This window comes from Lissotriton helveticus, chromosome 6 (genome assembly GCF_964261635.1).
Source record: "Lissotriton helveticus chromosome 6, aLisHel1.1, whole genome shotgun sequence".
NCBI classification, from domain to species: domain Eukaryota; kingdom Metazoa; phylum Chordata; class Amphibia; order Caudata; family Salamandridae; genus Lissotriton; species Lissotriton helveticus.
Window position 1 is genome coordinate 221,528,530 of NC_136067.1, and position 21,495 is coordinate 221,550,024.

Below are 21,495 nucleotides of genomic sequence, written 5' to 3' on the forward strand. Positions count from 1 at the left end.
CTCCATGAAATCGCCGCTAGCCACCCACAACAAAAAGAAATGGAAGACAGAAAATGCAAGCCTATGGCAAAAGCACACTGCCTGCCTTCACAAAATGTCTGCCACCGACATGGCCAGGCCACAACAACAAGAAGCATACGTCATGGGGAACAAAGGAAAGACATGTAGGCCTACATGGAAAAAGCAGCACACTACTAAACTACCACCACAAAATGGCCCCCAGCCACATGGTCACTCACAGTCACAGCAAGCCATGGAAAACAATGAACTCAAGCAAGCCTATATAATGCCAGACAAAGGAGGCCTGCTAAACAACACAGCTTTAATACAAAAATGCAAAAATACGAAAATCCACAGGGCTAAGAAAGGTTGGAAAGTTACACAACAAGCATACACACACACACCTAACAAAGGTATTTATTTTTTAATACACACTCAAAAAGTGAAATACACCCCAAAAACCACATTTAGCATTTCAATCCAATGCCATCCATGCCCTAAATGATGTTTAAATTCAACAGACACCACAGAAACGGTTGTTTCATGCACCCAGGAGTACCTCTGGGCCAACTGGCTGAAATTACAATCAAAGAAAAACAACTAGGCCCCTACTGAAACTACAGGCCACCCACAACAATAAATTTTAAAAATGATGAAAATTCCCCAAAGATATGGGTACAAACATGCCCCAATCAAACAAACAAGTACACCAATTCTCCAACTTACTTGTAAAATCTCAAATCCAAAAATCCTCAAATCCAATCCAATGATATGATGCAGCAGACAGACACAAAACGTGATCCTTCCAGCTACAAATCCAAATGAAAGTGAACAGCAGAAGGACAAAGAACTAGGAGGAGCCTGCTGGACAGGAACAGAAAGTTGGAGACTCAGGGGTACTTTCTTCCTTTTTAAAAAAAAGTAAAAAAATAAAAAGGACTGCTCGCACAAAAAACTACAGCTAAATCACAATCTGAGGAGTTTTTTTGAGCAAAATGATCATTTTCGAGAAGGTTTTATGCTGCTCGAGAGATATTCTTTGCCAGATTGCAATTACTGCGTGTCCGGGATCGAGATCTCACCCCATACAAAGAGGCTTGCGTCTGTCTCTAAGACAAAATCTGGGCATATTCCAAATATTGCCCGGCCATTCCAGGCCTCCAGGTTTTCCAACCACCAAACCAGCTCCTCCCAAGCTCCTACTAAAAGAAAAACGTGATCTCAATACCAGACACCTTTTCTCAGCGTCTCTGCTTTCAATCTCTGCAAAGCTCCGTATTTAAGAGGCCCATGAAAAAATGAGTGAATAGAAGATGAAAACAAACCAATCACCCTTGCCAAACCCCTCAGAGTGACTTGCTCTTTCTTCAACATTCCTTTCAACTCTGATCTTATCTTGACCACTTTCTTCTCTGGTAAACTTAGAGTCTTCTCTACTGTGTTTACCACAAATCCCCAAAACTCTAAACATTGACTGGGCTTCTAAACCAACTTCTCCCTGTTGATCAAGAAACCCAATTCTTCCAAAAGATCCATAGTCAAAAGCAGCTGCCTCTCCAACTTCTCTTGACTCTGAGACATTATAAATAAAAAAATTGTCTAATTACATTATCAAATGAATTCCTCTCTTCCTGAGAAAGTTGGCCACTGGTCTCAACACCTTTGTAAAGCACCATGGTGCCGACGCCAGCCCAAACAGGAGGCATGAAAACTGATACAGCTCTCCCAACCACATGAACTGGAGAAATCTGCGACTCTCTTCCGCCGTAGGAATAGTGAAATAAGCATCCTTCAGATCCAATTTCACCAGTAAATCGTTCTCCTGGAGAATATGGTTCAAAAGATGGATACCCTCCATCTTGAAATGCCTGTAAGCAACATAATGATTGAACCCTCTCATATTTATCACGGGTCTCCAACCCTTGTCCTTTTTTCTTCACCAAAAATATAGTACTCACAAATCCCCGATCTTTTTCCGATACTTTCTCTATTGCCCCCTTCCACAACATCTCCATAACCTCTTTTCCTACTACCTCCTGCCTTCAGTTTTTGTTGAAAAATCAACTGACCTGGTTCCTTCAACTGCTTTGGCTCTTCCTCAAACTCTATAACATATCCTTATATTGTGAGAATAACGCATCTGTCCTTGGTTGAACTCTCCCAACTCCTTACAAACCATTTTAACCTACCCCACTTGGGGTAGAACCGAACATAGTCTTCGTACTCACTTTGAGATCCTTGTGCAAACTGAGCTCTTCCCCTTGCCTGGTGCATACTGCCTGCTCTTCCTCTTTGGGGATAAAACCCAGTCGTGGACTGCAATCCCCTGAATGTTGCATGTCCCTGGGACTGGTATTGAGTCCTTGTGTATGACCGGCCAGGGAAACATTCTCTCGCGTCGGCCCGGTCAAAAACACCCCTTCCACAGACCCTTCTTAAGGACGACTGGGCCTTGTCCAGACTGGTGAAAGTTGAAACATACTTTCAACCCCCTTCACCAGTCCTTCCCTGAACAAGTACCCCTTAGGGCTGGCTGTAGGCTCCTTTTTTGCAAAGTCCCTGAACCTTTGACTTATCCTCATTAGGCTACTTTTGCATCTTTCTACCAACAAAGCTGTGTTTGCATTTCCTAGGAAACATATCGCCCTCTGCAACCAACCTCTCAATAGCTCATTATCTATCTGGACACTTTTCATTCTCGCCTCTTCCGCCATGCCCAAAATTCTGGCCAATGGCCCCAACACATCCAGCAAGCGATCTTGCCACTACTTAAGTTCCCTTTCCACACCCTTCCTAGGGCCACGCCCCATCTTAAACAAAAAACAAATTAAATCTGGATCCAGATCTGGCGTCATTCAGGATTTTCCATAAACCACAGGACGAGACCACTCCACCCTCATGAGTGCTCTGGCCTCCTTTTCTAAAGGCCTCCTTATCCATAGCTTCAAAAAGTAAGCCACATGAGGCAATGGCCACCAGTCTGCGCTTCTGGGGTGCCTACTCATCTCAGGACTGAACATGTCCTCTCCCTGAGGATCCTTAACTCTCCTTTTCTCCTTCCTTTCCTTCTCTACTTTTTCTGTGTCTATATCCCATCCATCATCATAATAATCATCCAAAATGAACTCATCTGCCTCATACTCAAATTCCTGCTCTAAGAGGTCCGCTTGAGATTTTTCACCAACTTGTTTGCCGCTGAGGACACATTCTTTTGTGCCGCGTTGTACACCTTCCTCATTTGTGGCACATGGCTCACCCTTACTTTTTGTCAGAAATCTGACTCCCACTTCAATATTCTTAGTCTTTCTTGGTCTCTTTCCATAACCTTTTACTTCACCTCCCTCTTCTTCTTCCATAGAGCAATACTCATCCTCTGAACACTCCACTGCTCTTCTTTTCCTTCTCAATAGGCTCTGTAAAATCTCCTTCGCAGAGCTCTTCGCCTCTTCCTGAACTATTTTTCTCAGATTGCCATCACCAGAACCTGAGGACTGTGCACTCTCATTTACTTCCATAATAACTCTTTTATTAAACCAAAAACAAAAAGAAAGAAATATATTTTTGTTATCCAATATATTTTCTTTTTAAAACAATGTATCCTTTAATCTCCCAAAAACATTTTCCTATTAATACAAAATCAACTCCTACCTTTTCTCACCAAAAAGCAGCTGCCTCCACCTAATTAATGCCTTTCTAACCCTAAAACTCCTCTACCGAACTCCATTGTGTGCTCCTCCCGCTTTGGCAGCTGACAGAAAACAGCTGTTGGCGGTTGGGAAAGCAACGCTCGAGCGTACTTTACCCTGATGGCTGAGCGCTAGCTTCAGGCCATTAGAAACGCTCTGAACTTCTTTTCTAAAATGGCCCCTGTACGTCCACATGCACGCAAGCTTGACAACGCTACTCTGTCTATGGACACCCACAAGGTGCAAGCTGACCTGTGGCGCCCGTCAAGTCGGAAACTACGTGGCTTGCACTGCAAGCACGGGACTCCTCCACTACGCCACGAGCTGAAGTGCGACACGCTCGCTTGCGGCGTAAAGGTATTTCTTTCTTTTTTCTTACTTTAAAAACTATGAAAATAATCCCTTATTCTGCACTAGCCTAAGCCCGCATAACCATCTAACCTACTCAGAACCCATAAATTGGGTTTTCTACATCAAAAACTCTCAACATATCTAAAAAATTAAACAGTTGACAAAACTCACATTTCATTTCCTACTATCAGCTATCTTTTAAACAATAAATTACTTTATGAAACTACTATTAATCAACCTTAATTAATCACATACATAAAATTATTAAGAAGGAAAACGATACTTATCTGTCAAGGAGCAGTAGATAAAAGAGGAACATTCTGCGTTCTGGAATGCTTGTGTTGGTGATGTAATATTTTGAAGTGCTGCAAGAAGCTGGCAAATAAAAGTAATAAGCATAATGTTAGCCTCTGGTCTTGCCATGAAATCTCGTCCACAAAGCTCTAATGAATGGACAATAATTTATCATGCTGAACGTCATGCAACAAACTACAACCACGTTATTGGTTTTGCATGTGTCTAAATATATTAGTAGACACATAGCATTAGCAACATTTTATGATGCAATCCTGCATGCAGATTTTGATTTCAGCATTCACACATTAAGCATTGTCAAGACACATAAGCAACATCAAAAGTGACAAAGGAGATTAAACTCAACCCCTTGTAGCTACTCCTGGGCCTTCAAATCTCCTTCCAAGCTAGGGTAAGTGAGAATAAGCCACCCTAAGAATACAGTGCATCTTTGGGGTCAGCAACCACGGCACCTGCTTTTTCTGCTGGGAGGACCTCTGCTGTTGCTTCAAAGCGATTAGACATGTCCACTGCTAAGGTCATCCCAATTGTTACAGCAGTGGGGCTGCAGTGCTTGAGAACCCCTGACAGCGCATACTCCTGGCAATGACCTGCCTGATGTTCTTATTGTTATGGGGCCTGACGTACTAAGAGGGAGATATGGGCAAAGAAAGACATAGAACTAACAACCATGTAACAGCAGAGATAAAAATGTAAAAGAAAATATGAATGAGATATTATGTGACTTTAAGTTCACACACATTGGTTTAGTATTTGAATTATTGGATTTTTTTTAGGAGGACATTGCTGAAAGTTTTGTGTTGACATTAGGTAAGACCATTTCTCTGTTGATTAATAATTGGTATTTTCAGTATGTTACTTGTCTCAAAAGTTTACATCGTAAGGCACTGTAAAATAACACATATTTATGCATCACATCTATGCCTGTAAATGTGCCCAAATTTATGCATGGCTATATATTCCTAGTCATGGCGTTATACTTTTAGCCTTTTTCTGGCTCTTGCAATAAGTTTGGAGGTATGAAAACACCATGTGTTTCCAATTTTCTGAATATTATGCATTTCCTATTGTCAAAGACCTGTACTGATATTTAAGACTACACTTTTTACAAATATACTTTTTTGTTTAAAGGCCCTTATTTTGAGTGTGTGAGACAAAGACTACATATCAAACTGACAAAATGTATTTAATTCCATTATTAACTATATAATGTCAAAATAAAAAATAACAAGGGAGAGGAGTTAGCCTAGGCTAAGGCGCTTGACCTCGGACCTGGGGATCTGGGTTCGAGTCTCGGTAACAACGCCAAAAACCTCCTGTGATTCTGGGCAAATCACTTAATCTCCACATGCCTAAAAAAAAAAAAATGAAAGTGTGTGTCCTCATGTAAAAACGTAACTTGTGCTATGTAAAGCGCTCTGATACCTGATTCGGTTCGGGTCTAGTTCGCGCTATATAAAACTCTACAAAAAAAAACAACAATAAAGTAAAAAAATGTGTGTGTGTGTATATATATATATATATATATATATATACATATTACCTACTGGTGGTTGGCAGTAGGTAGTTATAGTTAGGACCAAGTTTCCATAGGAAGAGCATTTTTTGTTTTGCTTATAACTTTGGCGTCGTTTGATGAATCTTCATGAAATTCTCCAAACTAATTTTTGGTTCATATCCGCTCCAGGTTTGCTGGGGCTATTTCTTTTATTACGTAAAGTTAAGCAAGGGCGGGTGTGGAGTTGGTGTAGTGGTACTGCGACTATTTATAAATCGTCTTATGGTATGGTGTATGATTTAGTTGCGAAATTGCAGGTTTTAATACCTTTTGATGATGAGCGTTCCGGCAGACACCTGTTGACATTAAGTCTATGTATGGCTATAGTGGTGCTAAAGGAAGTGCTGGGGCTCGTTGTTTAATTTCATAAGGTTAAGCAGGGGCAGGGGTCGGGGTGGGGCAGGTGGGTATGTTGCTGATTATAACACGGACATTTGTAACGTGGACATGTTTAGCTAGTAAAGGTGATGTAGTGCCACTGGGCCCATTTATAAACCATGCTATGGGATGGTTTATGTTTTACCCGCCAATTTTCATGTTTGAATACTTTTTGCTGATAAGTGTTCCGGCAGACACTTGTTAAAATTAACCCAGTGTATGGGTATAGTGGCGCTACTAGGAATGGTGGGGGTTTCTGTTTCATTTTGTACGGTTAAGCAAGGTTGGGGATGGGGGTGGGGGAGGTGGGTATGTTGGTGATTAAAACACAGAATTTAGTAATGTGCAGATGTCTAACTACTAAAGGTGATGTAGTACCACTGGGACCATTTATAAAGTGCCCTATCGCATGGTATATGTTTTACCCGCAAATGTGCATGTTTTAATACATTTTGCTGATGAGCGTTTCAGGAGACTTCTGTTGAAATTAAGCCTCTGTATGGCTATAGAGGCACTTCCAGGTTTGCTGGGGCTCTTTCTTTTATTGCGTAAAGTTAAGCAGGGGCGGGTGTGGAGGTGGTGTAGTGGTACTGCGACTATTTATAAACCGTCTTATGGTATGGTTTATGTTTTAGTTGCAAAATTGCAGGTTTTAATACCTTTTGATGATGAACGTTCTGGCAGACACCTGTTGACATTAAGTCTATGTATGGCTATAGTGGCGCTAATGGGAGTGCTGTGGCTCGTTGTTTGATTTCGGAATGTTAAGCAAGGGCAGGAGTGGGGGAGGTAGGAATGTTGCTGATTATAACATGGACATTTGTAATGTGCACATGTGTAGCTAGTAAAGGTGAAGTAGTGCCACTGGGTCCATTTATAAACCGCTCTATGGCATGATATATATTTAATCTGGAAATGTGCATGTTTTAATAACTTTTGTTGCTGAGTGTTCCGGCAGACACTTGTTGAAATTAAGTTCCTGTATTGCTATAGTGTCTCTACCAGGTTTGCTGGGGCTCTTTCTTTGATTTCGTAAGGTTAAGCAAGGATGGGGAAGAGGGTGGTGTAGTGGCAGTGGGTCCATTTATTAACCGCTTTATGGTATGGTATATGTAGGCTTTCCTGTTTTCAGTTTCTATTTTTGGTAAATTGTGATGGGGTTTTTTCAGTTTTTTAAATATTTAAAAAAAACAGTGAATATCTGTGGTTACACATTTTTGCGTCATTAAAAACAACAGAAACAGTGTTTGCCGGTGTTTATGGAATTGTAATTTAATTTTAATTATTGCCTGCTTTCTGCACTTATAGTGCATCTGGAAAGATAGCATGTGCACAGGGTATGTGAGGTCCAAATACATTTTTACTGCACCAGAATGGACTACAAGTCAATAGGATTCTTCATTAACTCTGAAGATTGTAAAGATGCTTTCAGCATACCATCTAGTAAGTGACAAGGATCTCTTACAGGGAAGCACTTCAACTCAGGTATTGATTTTGACAGACCATCATACAACTTTTTTCACATGCGTAGCTGAATTACTGCAAATACAAACAATATCACTCCAATCTTAATTGAACTTGGTAGGACATTTTTTCAGCAGCATTCCAAGTGACATTGCATTCCATGTTTACCAAACATCTGGTCTCATGTTTTCACCACTATCTCAGATGCTTGGTGACAACATTCTTTTCATTTATACATGTCACTACATCTTTCATTGAATGTTTAAATCTTGGGGTGTTTGGCAATTCACTTACAATCAATACTGACTCACTAGTAAAGGGGGCTAATGTATCAAAGGATTTCACCCATACTCTGTATGTGGGTAAATGTGATGGTACATATTAGTAAAGATTCTTATGAAACCAGCCATTTTACCTATCGGTGAAATCAAATGTAGCCAAAATATGATTTTGACATTACCCAATTATCTACAGTTTATAAAATAACTAAATAAGAACTAAAACATGCTTCTAAACTCTGCATCTTTAGATCAAAGACCACAAAACTGAAAAAAGCAGAAGGAAGAAGAGACAATGTTTTAGTGACATCCCTAAACAACCAAACTCAAGCAGAATAACGTTAACCCAGTCTTTCTTGATGCTACCATGTATAACAAAGTTACATTGTATTGGCCCCTTCAGGACGAAATATAAATGTCTCTTTCACTCATCTTTTCCTTTCTTTGAATGGCACGTAGTTTGTGGTTGCAAAGGTGTTTTTTCAGTGTTTATATGATTACACCGGTGATGGCTAATTTCCTTTCCGTGGGGTTTTATCAGTTATTATAGGTTTAAACCTAAAACCAGATAGCCTAGGTATATCTATTACTCGCAAATGTGCATGTTTTAATACCTTTTGGTGATGAGTGTTCCAGCAGACAGCTACTCAAATCACACAACATTTCTGTGGATAACAAATCTTCGTGCTGATAGACACTCTTGCATAGTGGTAGAAGGCTGCCAGCGTTGATGGAAAATTATGAAACTTGGTGCCATTGTAGATTTCAATGGAAGTTTGGACTATTTCTTTGTTACTATGGTGTATTCAGGGTTTTAAGTGGTAACAAAAACTGGGGGTGATGTAAAAGGGGCGGGGCAAACTTCTTAAAGGGGTGTGGGCTATCCAAGTAGGGGTGTGCTCTAAATCATGATAACTAGTATTGTGCGCTTAAGAAAATCCCCTCCAATTAACCTATCTTCGAAAAACACACTCTTTAAAGGATTTCCCTTCCTCCTACAACGTGGCTCACCTAGCATGATGTCTCCACTTCTCAGTAGTGAGCAAAATGAGCATGCGCACATGGATGTGCATGCTGTCACTGCAGTCCAATAAAAAAAAAGAAAACTGACTACCTTTGCGAGGGCCGAATACAGAGCCCGATAGAGACCCGTTTCGAAGACCCCTGAAAATAACTGCTGGTGCTGAGGCCCGGCCCACTTAAAGCCCTGCATCCATCCACCCTAAGCACTGCGTCATCCAACCGTCTTTCAATTCATCCATATGTTCCTACCTACATACATACATACATCTGTCCCTGCACTTATCCTAAGCATCTATCAGCCCACTCACCTATGGTAAGCACTGTGCCATCCATCCAGCCATTCACCCATATGTCCATACATACATTTGTCTCAGTACCAATTCTAAGCATCTATCAACCCACCCATCTATCCTAAGTACTGGTCCATGCATCCATTCATTCTTCCATCCATCCATCCATCCATCCATCCATCCATCTAGCTATCCATTCATCCATCTGGCCATCCATTCACTCGCCCTTTATTCAACTATCCGTCCTTTTTTCCGTGCATCCTCCGCCCCGATCCTAAATACCGCATATTATACTCATCCACCCAGCCTCTTGAGGGGCCGAAAAGGCTGGCGATAAGTATTGACAGGCAGATGTTTCTGATAAAGAACAAGAAAGCTTTGAGTTGCTCTTTGTGGACCATAGTTCACCACCCTTCTTTGGTGGTGTTTTAAACAAAGGTTGATCCAGCGAAAGAAATGTAAAGCAGCTTTTCAGTGTAAGATGTTAATTTAGAAATACAAAGTCTTGTCCATTACTATATAGGAACACTGATTTAAACTGGCTGTGACTGACAGATACTGAATACCTGTAGTTCTTACATTTGAGAGGGTATACAGACCGCTAATTTGGGGTGGTGAGAACATGCACTTCTATATTTCCATATGAAGCACAGTATAGGGATATAAAGGTAATTTCAAAGCTACTATCTTCATATTAAAAAGGGGGTGTGAGAACTAATTGAGCCAGGCAAAACGTGTGTTTTTGTAGCACTAAAACAAGACACTGTGAAAGGTCAGAGCAGGGTCGTGCTGGATTGGCTGCCTGTGGTCGTCTCCGGGGGCGCAACCAGGGCAAAATTTCTGAGGAGAGTAATTCTTTCAGCAATAGGCATAGTGGGGATGTAGGGGCTCTAAAAAGGGGTGAAAAAGAAGAGTCTTATTTAAAAGCAAATGGTCTTTTGAAGACCTGTGAAGTACTCGGGTGCGGCTCTGTGTGTGCGCCCGGGAAGCTGTCTCAGAGAGTCCGGATTAATGGGCGTTGTGCGCCTGGTGCTCTCTCTGCTAATCACCCCATGATGATGTTGCTCCTGCGCCGCAAAAACAGAAGGGGAATCCTGAGAGAAAATGGCTCTCTTTAAAGGATTTCCCTTCTCCTACAATGCGACTCACCTGGCATGATGTCTCCACTTCTCAGTAGTGAGCAATGTGCATGCTCTCACAGTCTCACTGCAGTGCAATAAAAAAAGCAAAAAACAACGGACTACCTTTGCGAGGCTCAAAAATAGAGCCCCATAGAGACCCGTTTCAAGGTCCCCAAAATTAAAGTGCCGAAGGTCAGACCCCCACAGACCCCCCCCCACTTAAAGCCCTGGGTGCAGTGTTATGTTTGTGAAGATTTAAATAAAATTGTTAGGCTAATAACGGTAATTTTTGTGTGCGCCGTTTGGTTGATAATATCATCCTAAGTACATAGATTACAATTTAAAAAAATACTATCTATAAAGTTGTCTGTGGTGGGTTGCAGAGGGAGTGCTGTGGGGTGGTGGGGTGCGGCAGAGAGGTGAAAAGTACGAGGTAGTGCAGTTACATATAAATTGTAAAGGTGTATGTAAATAATTAAATAAATACTTGCTGTATGTTCTATGGCACTACTCGTCATCCTATAGCTCCTCTGCCATGCTCTATCACGCTGCAGCAGTGCCTCTGGAAACCATCAGTAGAACTTATGTAATTCTATGTTATTATTTTAACATATTGAACAAATGTAAAAAATAATTGAATCTATATATATATTTTTTTGTCCTCATCCCACCTTGTCAAGTCGTTGCGGAACGTGTACAGCCATGTTTTCTAACTGGGGACCACTTGGTCTACCGCATTCACTTGGGTCACCTGACCTCTCCCATTTTGCTACGGGGACATGGTGTAATCATTGGACCAACTGGGTGAGTCTTAGGCTTCTTCCCCAACTCATAGGAGGATGCCAGGTGTTAGATGGCTTATCCACTGCTCTCTCATATTTCAGCCGGGCCATAACAAATGATGCTTTAAGCCAGTCCTCTCTTTTCGGGGGGTGGGGATCTTTCCATTTCCTCCAGATTTCCCTCCTTGCCAAAAAGATCATATAAAGTAAGAGACCTTTGTCCTGTCACGAGGCAGTCTGACAGAAAAGACCATCATCTCCAAATAAGATCAGGGAAAGGTTAACTTCCACCCTAGTCTTAAATACTCCCAACAGTGTACCCCCCACTTCATCCCAAAAATGTTCTAGCTCTTTTTACATTCATAGAAAATATGTATATCGTTCGCTAACGGGATATGACATCTAGAACATTTAGGAGGGGGTGTTGGGGCAAATTTTGCAATTTTATAAGGAGTATAATAAAGTCTATTGGCAACAAAAAAATGGTTCTTTTTCAAGCAGGCAGCTTTTATAAACATATATAATGTCTTTAAAGATGGTTCAAACAAAGCCTCTGCCTGCAATGCCATAGGGGATTGGCTCCAAGGCGCCTCTGGGGGAGGGATCCCAAGATCTTCAACCTTTAATAAATAATTATACCATACAGAGATTTCTTTTTTAACTGGTAGGATAGATTGGCACAGCCTCTCAATTTCCCCATTGCCTTTTATCTCATCCCATTCCGCAGCATGCCAGGATACTAACTGAAGATATTTAAATCTCGATAGTCCAATCCCTACCTTTGCCCTCAAATACTCCCATGGATGTACCCCCTCGACATCCATCAATTCCATCCAAGTAGTGATTCCTGCCCTCTTTATTGGTATTGCCAAAGCATCTCTCAAACAGTCCGGAGTTCCGGGTGAATCCCAAACAGGAGCTAAATCTGAATAATAACCTATCCCCCAGCTGACTCTTACCCTGTACCACATTGCCAGGGCTGCCTTTAGAATCTTCAGACGAACCCGCTTGAAGAATCTCGGGGATCCAAATTTATACATGAAAGCCTCACCTCCACTTCCCCCTTCAACTCTCACCATTTCTCCCAACAATCTACCCCAGGATGACTCATCTGGTTTAATAAGTAGCATCCGAATGCTCTTAAACTGGAACGCCACTGCATAGATGCTAATATCGGGAAGAGCTAACCCCCCTTTTAGCAATCTTCGTCTAAGCTTTTTCGAGGTCAAGCGGACCCCTTTGTCCCCCCAAACAAAGCTTCCTATCTTGCTCTGTGCCTTACTGATGTTTTCCTTTGGGAATGTTAAAGGTATAGTAGAAAACAGATAAGAAAGCTTGGGGAGAATGACCATTTTCACTAGGTTAACTTTTCCATAGATGGTTAATGGAAGATTCCTCCATCTACTAAACAGGCGGTCCATTTCTCTGATTATTCTATCTAGATTTAACTGGGGGATTTGGTCCAATTCCTTCATAATATATATCCCCAAATATCTGAACTCAGAGCTCTCAGTGCCCCTCTATTGATCTAAATTCCAACAAATGACCTCTGTTTTGGATCTGTTGACTTCATATCCTGAAATGGACCCAAATTCTGCCAGAAGCTCCTCAATCCGAGGGATCGCCGCATCTGGGTCTCTTGTATATAATATAAGGTCATCCGCATAGAGGGCCAATTTAGAGCTATAGGGTCCAGACCGGAATGGAGCAATTGATTTGTCGAGCCTTATGGCTTGAGCCAAGGGTTCGATATATAAATTGAACAGCAACAGGGAAATAGGGCACCCCTGCATGGTTCCCCACTGTATATTAAAGCCAGATGTTAATAAGCCGTTTAGGAGGATCCGAGCAGAGGCTCCCTTATAGCAGTTCTGTAGAGTCTGGATGAATACCGGGCCAAACCCCATTGCCTCCAGGACTCCCCACAGATACACCCAACAATCTCTGTCAAAAAACTTGGCCACGTCCAATGCGACTACGGCCAAGGGTTCCGATCTTTGTATGGCTAGATCCATGTTCCCAATTAAGAGGTGGGTCTGATCTTCAATATGTCTTCCGGGCACAATCCCCTTCTGGTCTGCATGTATCAGCTTGGGTGCCAAGTTAGCCAATCTCCCCTCTAGAATGCCCATAATGATCTTATAATCAGCATTCAGCAGGGAGATTGGCCGGTAGGAGTCCGCCTGTAGAGGGTCTGTACCTGGCTTCAGAATCAAGACAATAATTGCCTCCTTCCATGAATTGGGCACTCTACCTGTAGATGAATAGACAGAATTAAAAATTGTACCCAACACAGGAGAGAGCTCATCTATTAGATGTTTATAAACTTCACTTGGAAGTGAGTCCGAGCCTGCAGCTTTTTTGTTTTTTGATTTCTTTATCTGCTCTGCTATTTCTTCCACAGTGATAGGGGCATCCAAGCTGTTCCTGCCCTCCTCAGATAAGGTTGGCAATATTTTACTGCTCAGCCATATGCGTACAGTTTCAGAGGATGGAGGGATATTTTCTCTATATAGGTCTGAAAATAACGAAAGGAGGCAAGTTTGCATATCCTCTACTTTACTTGATGTTTCCCCATTGCTATTTATGACTAATTCTTTAATATCATTCTTAGCTCGGTCGACTCTGGCTTTCCAAGCAAATAATGCTCCTGCCTTCTCCCCGTACTCAAAGTTTTCCATATTACTTGAGTCCCATTGAGCTTTACATCTCACATCCAATTTTCCTCCATACTGTTGTCTTGCCTCGTCTAGTTCCTGCGAGATTTGTGAGAGTCGTTTCCGGTCTACACTATTTAAACCGATCCTATCCAGCTCAAGCTGACCAATTCTTCCCTCCATTTCCTTTAATATCCCGGCCTCTGCCCTGTTCTTAGAACATATAATGCCATGAAGTCTCCCCCTTAAACAGGCTTTATATGCGTCCCAGATATAATCAAAGGTTGAGGACCCAATATTATGTATAAAAAATTCTAAAGAAAAGGACTTGATGGAATCAATTACTTCCGAATTAAGAAGCCTAACTCTCTTTAACGTCCATCTAGACTGTGCCTGCAATCCACTCCTCTGAAACACAAACTGCAGGGGAGCATGGTCTGAAAGGTGACTAGGCTTAACAACTATCTCCTTAAAATTAGTAAGGGATTGTCTGTCTGTAAAGACATAGTCAATCCTGGAAGAATGTCCAGACTTCTTACTGTAAAACGTAAAGCCCTGATGTGTACCTTCCTCTGCTCTCCAAACATCCGCCAAATCTAAGTCGTGAATCATGTTTAGCAATGTTCGACGTATCTTGGGTGCCCCTACATAGTGGCTCACATTGGACCTGTCATTTATGGGATTCAATAGCACATTGAAATCTCCACCAAGAATATAGGGCGGTGACTCTAACGTCATTATTGATTGTAATTTTAGCAGATAAGAAGGGTCATCAACGTTAGGGCCATAAAATGAAGCACATATTGTATCTACGTTGTTTAATGTCATTTTAACCACTAACCACCTCCAAGATGTATCTGTTTGGATTCCCCCTATCGTGCAAGATATACCTTGTTTCACGAGTATTGCTACTCCTCTATTATGTGAGGTCTGATGGGACAGAGCAAAATATTTTATCCAATGGACCTTGGAAAAAATTAGTCGGCTGTCTGTTAGGCTCAGATGGGTCTCCTGTAGTAGACAGATTTGAGCACTTGACAGTTCCAGATATTTAAGAATTAACCTCTGCCTACGGGACACAGCATTCCATTAACGTTCCAAGTGATAAAAATGGTCTGTTTACCCCTTAGTCCTTGGTCCCCCACCATCTCTTCTGTTGCCTATCGAACTTGAATTCTTGACTGTGGTGAAATGAGAGTATTTTTTTAGTTTTAACCCAATGCTCCCCACCCAAGTGCTCCCCCTCCACCCCCTCTCCCAAACCCCTGTACCTGTGCTCCTCTACCCCATAAGGAACCCTCCCTTCCAATAGGCTAAGCCTATTTGACTCTACCACCTCACCAGGGATGCAATGTTTTTTTCTAAGGATATGTTCCTGAAAATGTGTCTCTCTGAAAAACTATTTATTCCGCAAATATAGAAGAGAAAAAAAGAGAAAAGAAGAAAGAGAAAAAAAAACAAGACAACAAAAAAAATCATATTTCCTTCTCTCTTCCTCCCCCCTCATCCTCTCCCCTCTCTTTTATTTTTCCTCATTCCTTATCATTATTCAAACGGAGTATACTGAGACCTCTACTTCTTCATTCCCTGCTCCTCCCTAATCTTCACAATTAGAATATCAGCCTCCTCCCCAGAATTAATCAGATGCATATGATTATTCCACATCACCCTAAGGTGCGCAGGAAATTTTGATTGCGCCTTTGCTCCCAGTCCGTTCAACTCCTCCAACCTTTTCCCCAACTCCCACTGTCTAGTTGCTGTAACATGAGAAATATCTGACCTTATTCGGAAGGTGAAGGGGTTAGAACTATTAATTGCAATTGATTTTTCCTTCAAGGCCAATGACAGAATCTGATCCTTTACTGAATAAATCAAAAAGTTAATCAGAATTTTTCTCGGTTTCTGAATAGCTGGATTGCTTCGTAAAGGGTCACGATATACCCTTTGGATTTCTCGAGCCAGGTCTACATCTTCGGCACCTTATAGGACAGTTCCCTTCAACAACGAGATCACATACTCTTTTAAATCTGCCCCTTCCAGGGCTTCAGGGACGTTCAGCAGTTTTAGGTTGTTCCGTCGAGAGTGGTTTTCTAAGCGTTCAATATCTTCTTTTAACTCTCGATTCTGTGCGCTCAATTTTGCTACTTCCACTTCCGTAGAGCGCAGCAAATCCCTTATCGCCGGAATTTCCTTTTCCATAACTTCTGTTCTCAGAGTAACATCGTCCAATCTCTTAGCTAGTGCTTCGCAAGAGGCCTGAATTGCCGCCTGGTTTGCTTCAGATGTTGAGAAACGACTAGCCATCTCGGCCTGATTGTTCTCTGAGACAGTAAATCTGTTAGTTATTTCCTCCTTCATGGTCAGGAGAATATCTGCTAATGTAGATGAAGTCACATCCAAATTACTAACATCTGATTTACTGGTACTTTCTATAATTGTTAATGGAGGTACACTAGAGGTGATATCACTGTTTACTACTCCCCCTGATATTTCTCCTGAAACTCCTTGCTTTTCCTGCTCTCCTGCAGGTAATCGGTCATGGCACATTCTTCGGGAATGCTAGTTACCAAAGCTGAATATTTCTTTGAGAAAACTTACATCCGGATGTATCATCATAGGGGCTTCTTTACCCTCCAAATCACTAGAGGTTTTGTTTGCTGCTCCACTCACAGATTTCATTTTGTTTCCTGAGCTAATATCAGAAAAGGAGAGTTTCCCTTGCTCTGCTTTAGTTTGTTTAGGTTTAGGGATTAAAGGAGATTTTAGATGTTTTGGGGGTGCTGAAGCAGTACTAGTAGCCATGACCTTGTAATATGTTTTCAGCGAAGGCGTAACTTTTATCTGGGGCGGTGTACACTTCTTGGCCTTCCCCCTCCTCCTACTAACACCAGTGTCACTTTTTTTTGCTCTTACCTCAAAGTCCTTTACCCCCTTGTCAGATTTACAGGCTTTATTTTTGCCCCGTTTATTACTTGATCTGACCTCAGAGATGGGGGGAGATATGCGAGGGGGATACCCAAGTTTTTCCTGCAGGGGGTCTAATACCAACCTGGCTCTGAGCGCGTATCAGTTAATTTTAATTGCTGTCTGTGCCTCCATCTCCCACACCCAACACCCGGAACAGGAACAGAAGCAGAGCCGAGTCGCGTCTTCTCCGTGCTCGAGCAGCCTCCGCCCACCGTGCACTCCAGCCGCGTCCACCGCGCGGAGCTGAGCCTCTCAGCCCCTTCACAGAGGAGTACGTTTTTTACACTTTTTACACTCATACCGAGTGGAGAGGAACATTATCCGCAGATTGTTATGCCAGGAAACATGCGTATGCCTTATACGCTAATGCATCCCCCGAGGTGCCGAGCCGCGGCCAGTTAGCTGGCGGCCGCCATGTTCCTTCATGTTCCAACCATCTTACTGACCCTGAATCTATTTTTTGTCTTTCAGGAAATTAGTTTGTTTGGATTAAGATTTGAAAATGCCTAGAAGAACTGAAAAAAAGGAAAGAGAAAAAATATATATATTTGACCAAAAGGAAAGATTTTCAATTAGAAAAAAATGAGAGTAGTACAAAACAGTTTCTTGTAGTAAAAACACTAGACAATTTCTGAAAAAAATATTATGAAAAAACAATTTTTCAAGTAAGGAGAAGCAGACTTCAATTTCAAATACCAGAAAAAGGAAACATGATAAAGAAACACTATCTGTTACTCGAAGACAAAAGCAATTTCAAGAAATTCGTCAGAGACTTTTTTGATCTAGAGTGATTCTGAATTTAATGAAAACATGCTGCAAATATAAAAAGAAAGTGCTGCAAAAGAGAAGCAGCGTATTGAAAGTATAGTGGATACTGCTTTCAATTTAAAACAGAAGTTATTCATTCTGATTTTGAAGAGAATCAAAGTGTTGGATAAAATAGTAAAAGTGTTGAAAGACAAAAGAAGAAGAAAAGGACTTGTGAACAGAACCAACTTTTGCAAAATCTTTAGTGGACATTGGAAACATACTTCTAGTGAGCCTTTTTTTAATGATGAAAGTTACTTCCAGGAAAATAGTTTACCATTGGCAGTTGATACTGGAGGTCGTTGCTACGAAGTTCAGAATGGTTGTCCTCTTCGAAAAGAGGAAATGGTTGGTAAAAGTGCAGAAGAGTTACTAGCCGAAGAAGTGCAAGGGAAACGTACACAAGCTCCTGTGTATAAGTGGGATTGTAGCAGTATTTGTAGTATTCAGCAGGAATCTATTGATATAATGCAAAATTTGCTACGAGAATATAAAAAAGAAAAGTATTAAACAGAAGATTAAGTAGTGAAAAGGATTAGATCCATGTAATGTAAGAAAATATACTAAGAAATATGGACATTCTCTGACTCGTCTTTCAAGAAAAGTGTGTAAAAGTGTTTTTCATCGGAAACATGGCGGCGCTGGCTAGGGCGGTGCGCACGTCTCGACAGATACCTCTGAGCCTGTGCCCTCCAACGATGTAAAGCAGCGAATTCCTACCTGAGTGACCGGCGAGACTTGTGGGGAGAGGGATTGCGAGCGGCCCCCGGCTCTCCCGACGCGCTGTGAATTCACCCGCAGTTTACCGCGGTTAGAGGCAGCTGATGTGTCTCAGCCTCACCCCGCCCCCTGCACCATTCCGCTGGCTGGAGGCAGCCGTGGAGCTACGGAGGAGCCGCAGGGCGGTGGCTCGTGGTCTGTTTGGCGGAACATCGAGGCGGTACAGTGGGGGGGTGCACGGGGGTACTGCCGTCAAGGTTGGAGGATGAGCCTGAGACTAAAAAGAATCCTGATGATACTTTAAACTTAGCATTAGATACATCAGCGTATGCAGGTTCCTGCCTGGTCTCCTGCCCTGATTCCGCATCCAAGGTGATCAAAATCAAGAGCAAGATGAATCTCTTAAAAACTAACGTGTTGGCGCAAGAGAAAGTAAAGGCTCCAGTTAAGGGGGGTGAGCATCTGAAGAAAAGAGACGGGTCCAGTAGAACTCTGGGGAAGAGAGGTGGGAAGGGTAGGAGGCGAGGGAAGGGCCTCCGGTCTGTGGACAGAAATCTACTCAGTGAGCCTGGGCCTGAGCTTGAGTGTGAGCCCGAGCTTGAATCAGATTTTGACCCAGTAACTGACCCAGGTGGTGAGACCTCGGAGGGGACAACACATCTTGCACCACAGGGCGCTACTTTACAGACTTCAAAGTCTTTAAAGACTGCGGGGGCTGCTTTTAACACCCCCCCAAATAAGCATCTGCCAAAGGGGTCTAAAGTAAAGAGAATAGCAAAAACAGCAGCCCATATTACCCCGTCTCTAAAGTTTTACTTCAAAGTCTTACCTCAAGTCTATAGCTCAAAACACACAAGCCCCAGAGACCGGAAACACAGCGCGTTCCGATATGTCGAGTACCTCTACCTTAGCCACTGACCCCCTGCGTAGTCCCAATACAGAGGCACATAGCCTCGAGGGACCTGCGCCACTGAGGCAGTCAGCCACGATATCCACAGGTGCATCTGCGCAAACAGAAATTCCGGCGTTGGCAGTGAAATCTGTCTCAGTTTTTGGGGTGGGGGCAGAACCCAGGAAAGAAGACAACGACACCGGCACATCGGAGTGCACTTCAGGGAGTGAGGGCTCCCTCCAGGCTATGTTGGTGGCTATGAGAAGCGAAATCAAATGCGGTTTCGCGGAATCTAGACAGAATCAATCCGAGATCAGGGCCGTGTGTGAAGCTCTTCAGATGAAAGTGGACGGCCTTTTTGAGAGGACTGAGAGCCTCGAAGGAACAGTGGGGGAGCTAAAGGCCAAGCTGGAGTGCGCGGAAGACAGAATTCAGTCACTACGGAGAGAAGGGGAAGCAGTGAAAGATAGGGTTGAGTCCCTGGAAAATTATTCTAGGAGGAACAACCTCAGACTGCTAAAGATCCCTGAAGGTAAGGAAGGGAGCGAAATCAAGAAGTATGTTGTCTCCCTTCATAGAAATGCTCTTAACTTGGATGAGTCAGCAGCGGAGTTGGAGGCTGATATACAGAGGATAGATCGAGAGCCCTTCCGCCTCAACTCAGGGCGGAAAAAGCCCAGGAAAATTCTTGTGAACTTCTTAACCTACTCAATTAAAGAGAAGATCTTGAATCTCGCTCTTAGAGAAAAGTCACTGAAGGCTCCGGACTTCTCCTTTGATGTCCGATCGGACCTGTCAAAAACCACCTTAATCAGATAGTGGGAACTTGGGCAGAGAATGGAGAAGTTCAGGGCCCTGGGGGCCACAGTGCAGATGAGGTTCCACGCATTCCTGAGGATAATGTTCAACAACAAAATGCACAACATCCGAACACCTCTAGACGCAGACGAATTGCTAGGTTCCATCAGTGAGTATGTACAGAAGGGTTCTTAGAATTGTTCATTTCCAATATTAGCCTTATGTCTGCACCTACTCTGACATCAAAACTCCTCCTCAATGCAGTGATATTGCTCCTTCTCACAAACCGATATATGAGATAGAAAGGTTAAATGGGTAGGAGCAAGGGGCCCGATTCACCGAATGAACTTAAGACAAAATCCTAAACTTACTACAATTTGGTATTCACAGAATGCACTTACTACAATTTGGTATTCACAGAATGCACTTACTACTTTTGGAATTCACAGAATGAACTTACTACTTTCGGGATTCACAGAATAAACGTACTACTTTCGGTATTCACAGAATTGATTTAAGACTACTAACTTTACGTCCGCCGCTGGGGAGTAATTTACGGCCCGTAATCGTAAATTACGGCATTGTGTCGTAATTTACGATTACGGGCCGTAATTTACGATTATGGGCCATTGGGCATGTTAGCCAAGGGGAAACACCTGGCCAAGGTCCACCCATCCCCCAACATGGATCAGCTGACACACAGCAGCCAATCCCAGCCCTGCAGCATGTATGAAAGCAGAGCAGACACAAACAATCCCTTTTCAGGATGTCACTGAACGTGTTTGTAGCACTACCCCTTGCCATGCGGCAAAACTACTTGCGGAGGAGGAGAAGAGCAGAGAGGATCTACAGGTAGAGGGTCAACATATTTGGAATGTCCAGCCAGGATGTAAGGGCCAGGTACCGTTTCCCACCTGAAGTCATCTTGGAAATGGTATGTGAGTGGGAGCAGGAACTTGACTCTGTGACCTGCTGCTCACATGCAATACAAGCATACCTCAAAATCCTATCTGCCCTCCACTTCTTTGCTACTGGGTCCTTCCAAAGGGTCACCAGTGACCATGTGGGCTTTTCCCAGGCGAGCTAGTCGCGGTGCCTGCATCAGGTACTGAGATGCATCACTGATAGAGCCCCCAACTACATCAAAATGCCATATACTTTGGCCATGAGACAAAGGGCAGCAAGAGATTTTTATCTCCTTGCACAATTCCCACGTGTGCTGGGTGCAATTGATTGCACCCATGTGGCCCTTCAGCCACCCCGCCACATTGCACACATCTTCTGCAACAGACACAGATGGTATTCCATCAATGTACAAGCTGTCTGTGATGCCAGTGGAAGGTTCATCAATGTGCGTGCAGTGTTCCCAGGCAGTACACATGACAGCTTCATATTCCGCATGTCACCT

General features: G+C 42.7%; 1 long non-coding RNA gene across 1 annotated transcript in view; it reads left to right on the forward strand.

The window, feature by feature from the left end:
- Nucleotides 1-3,904: 3,904 nt before the first annotated feature.
- The window catches only part of LOC144761304 (uncharacterized), a 315,977-nt gene continuing 298,386 nt past the window's right edge, over nt 3,905-21,495 (forward strand). The window contains exons 1-2 of the long non-coding RNA XR_013595665.1: nt 3,905-4,043; nt 5,129-5,162. This is a non-coding gene — a long non-coding RNA (uncharacterized LOC144761304). The remainder of the gene's footprint in view (nt 4,044-5,128; nt 5,163-21,495) is intronic.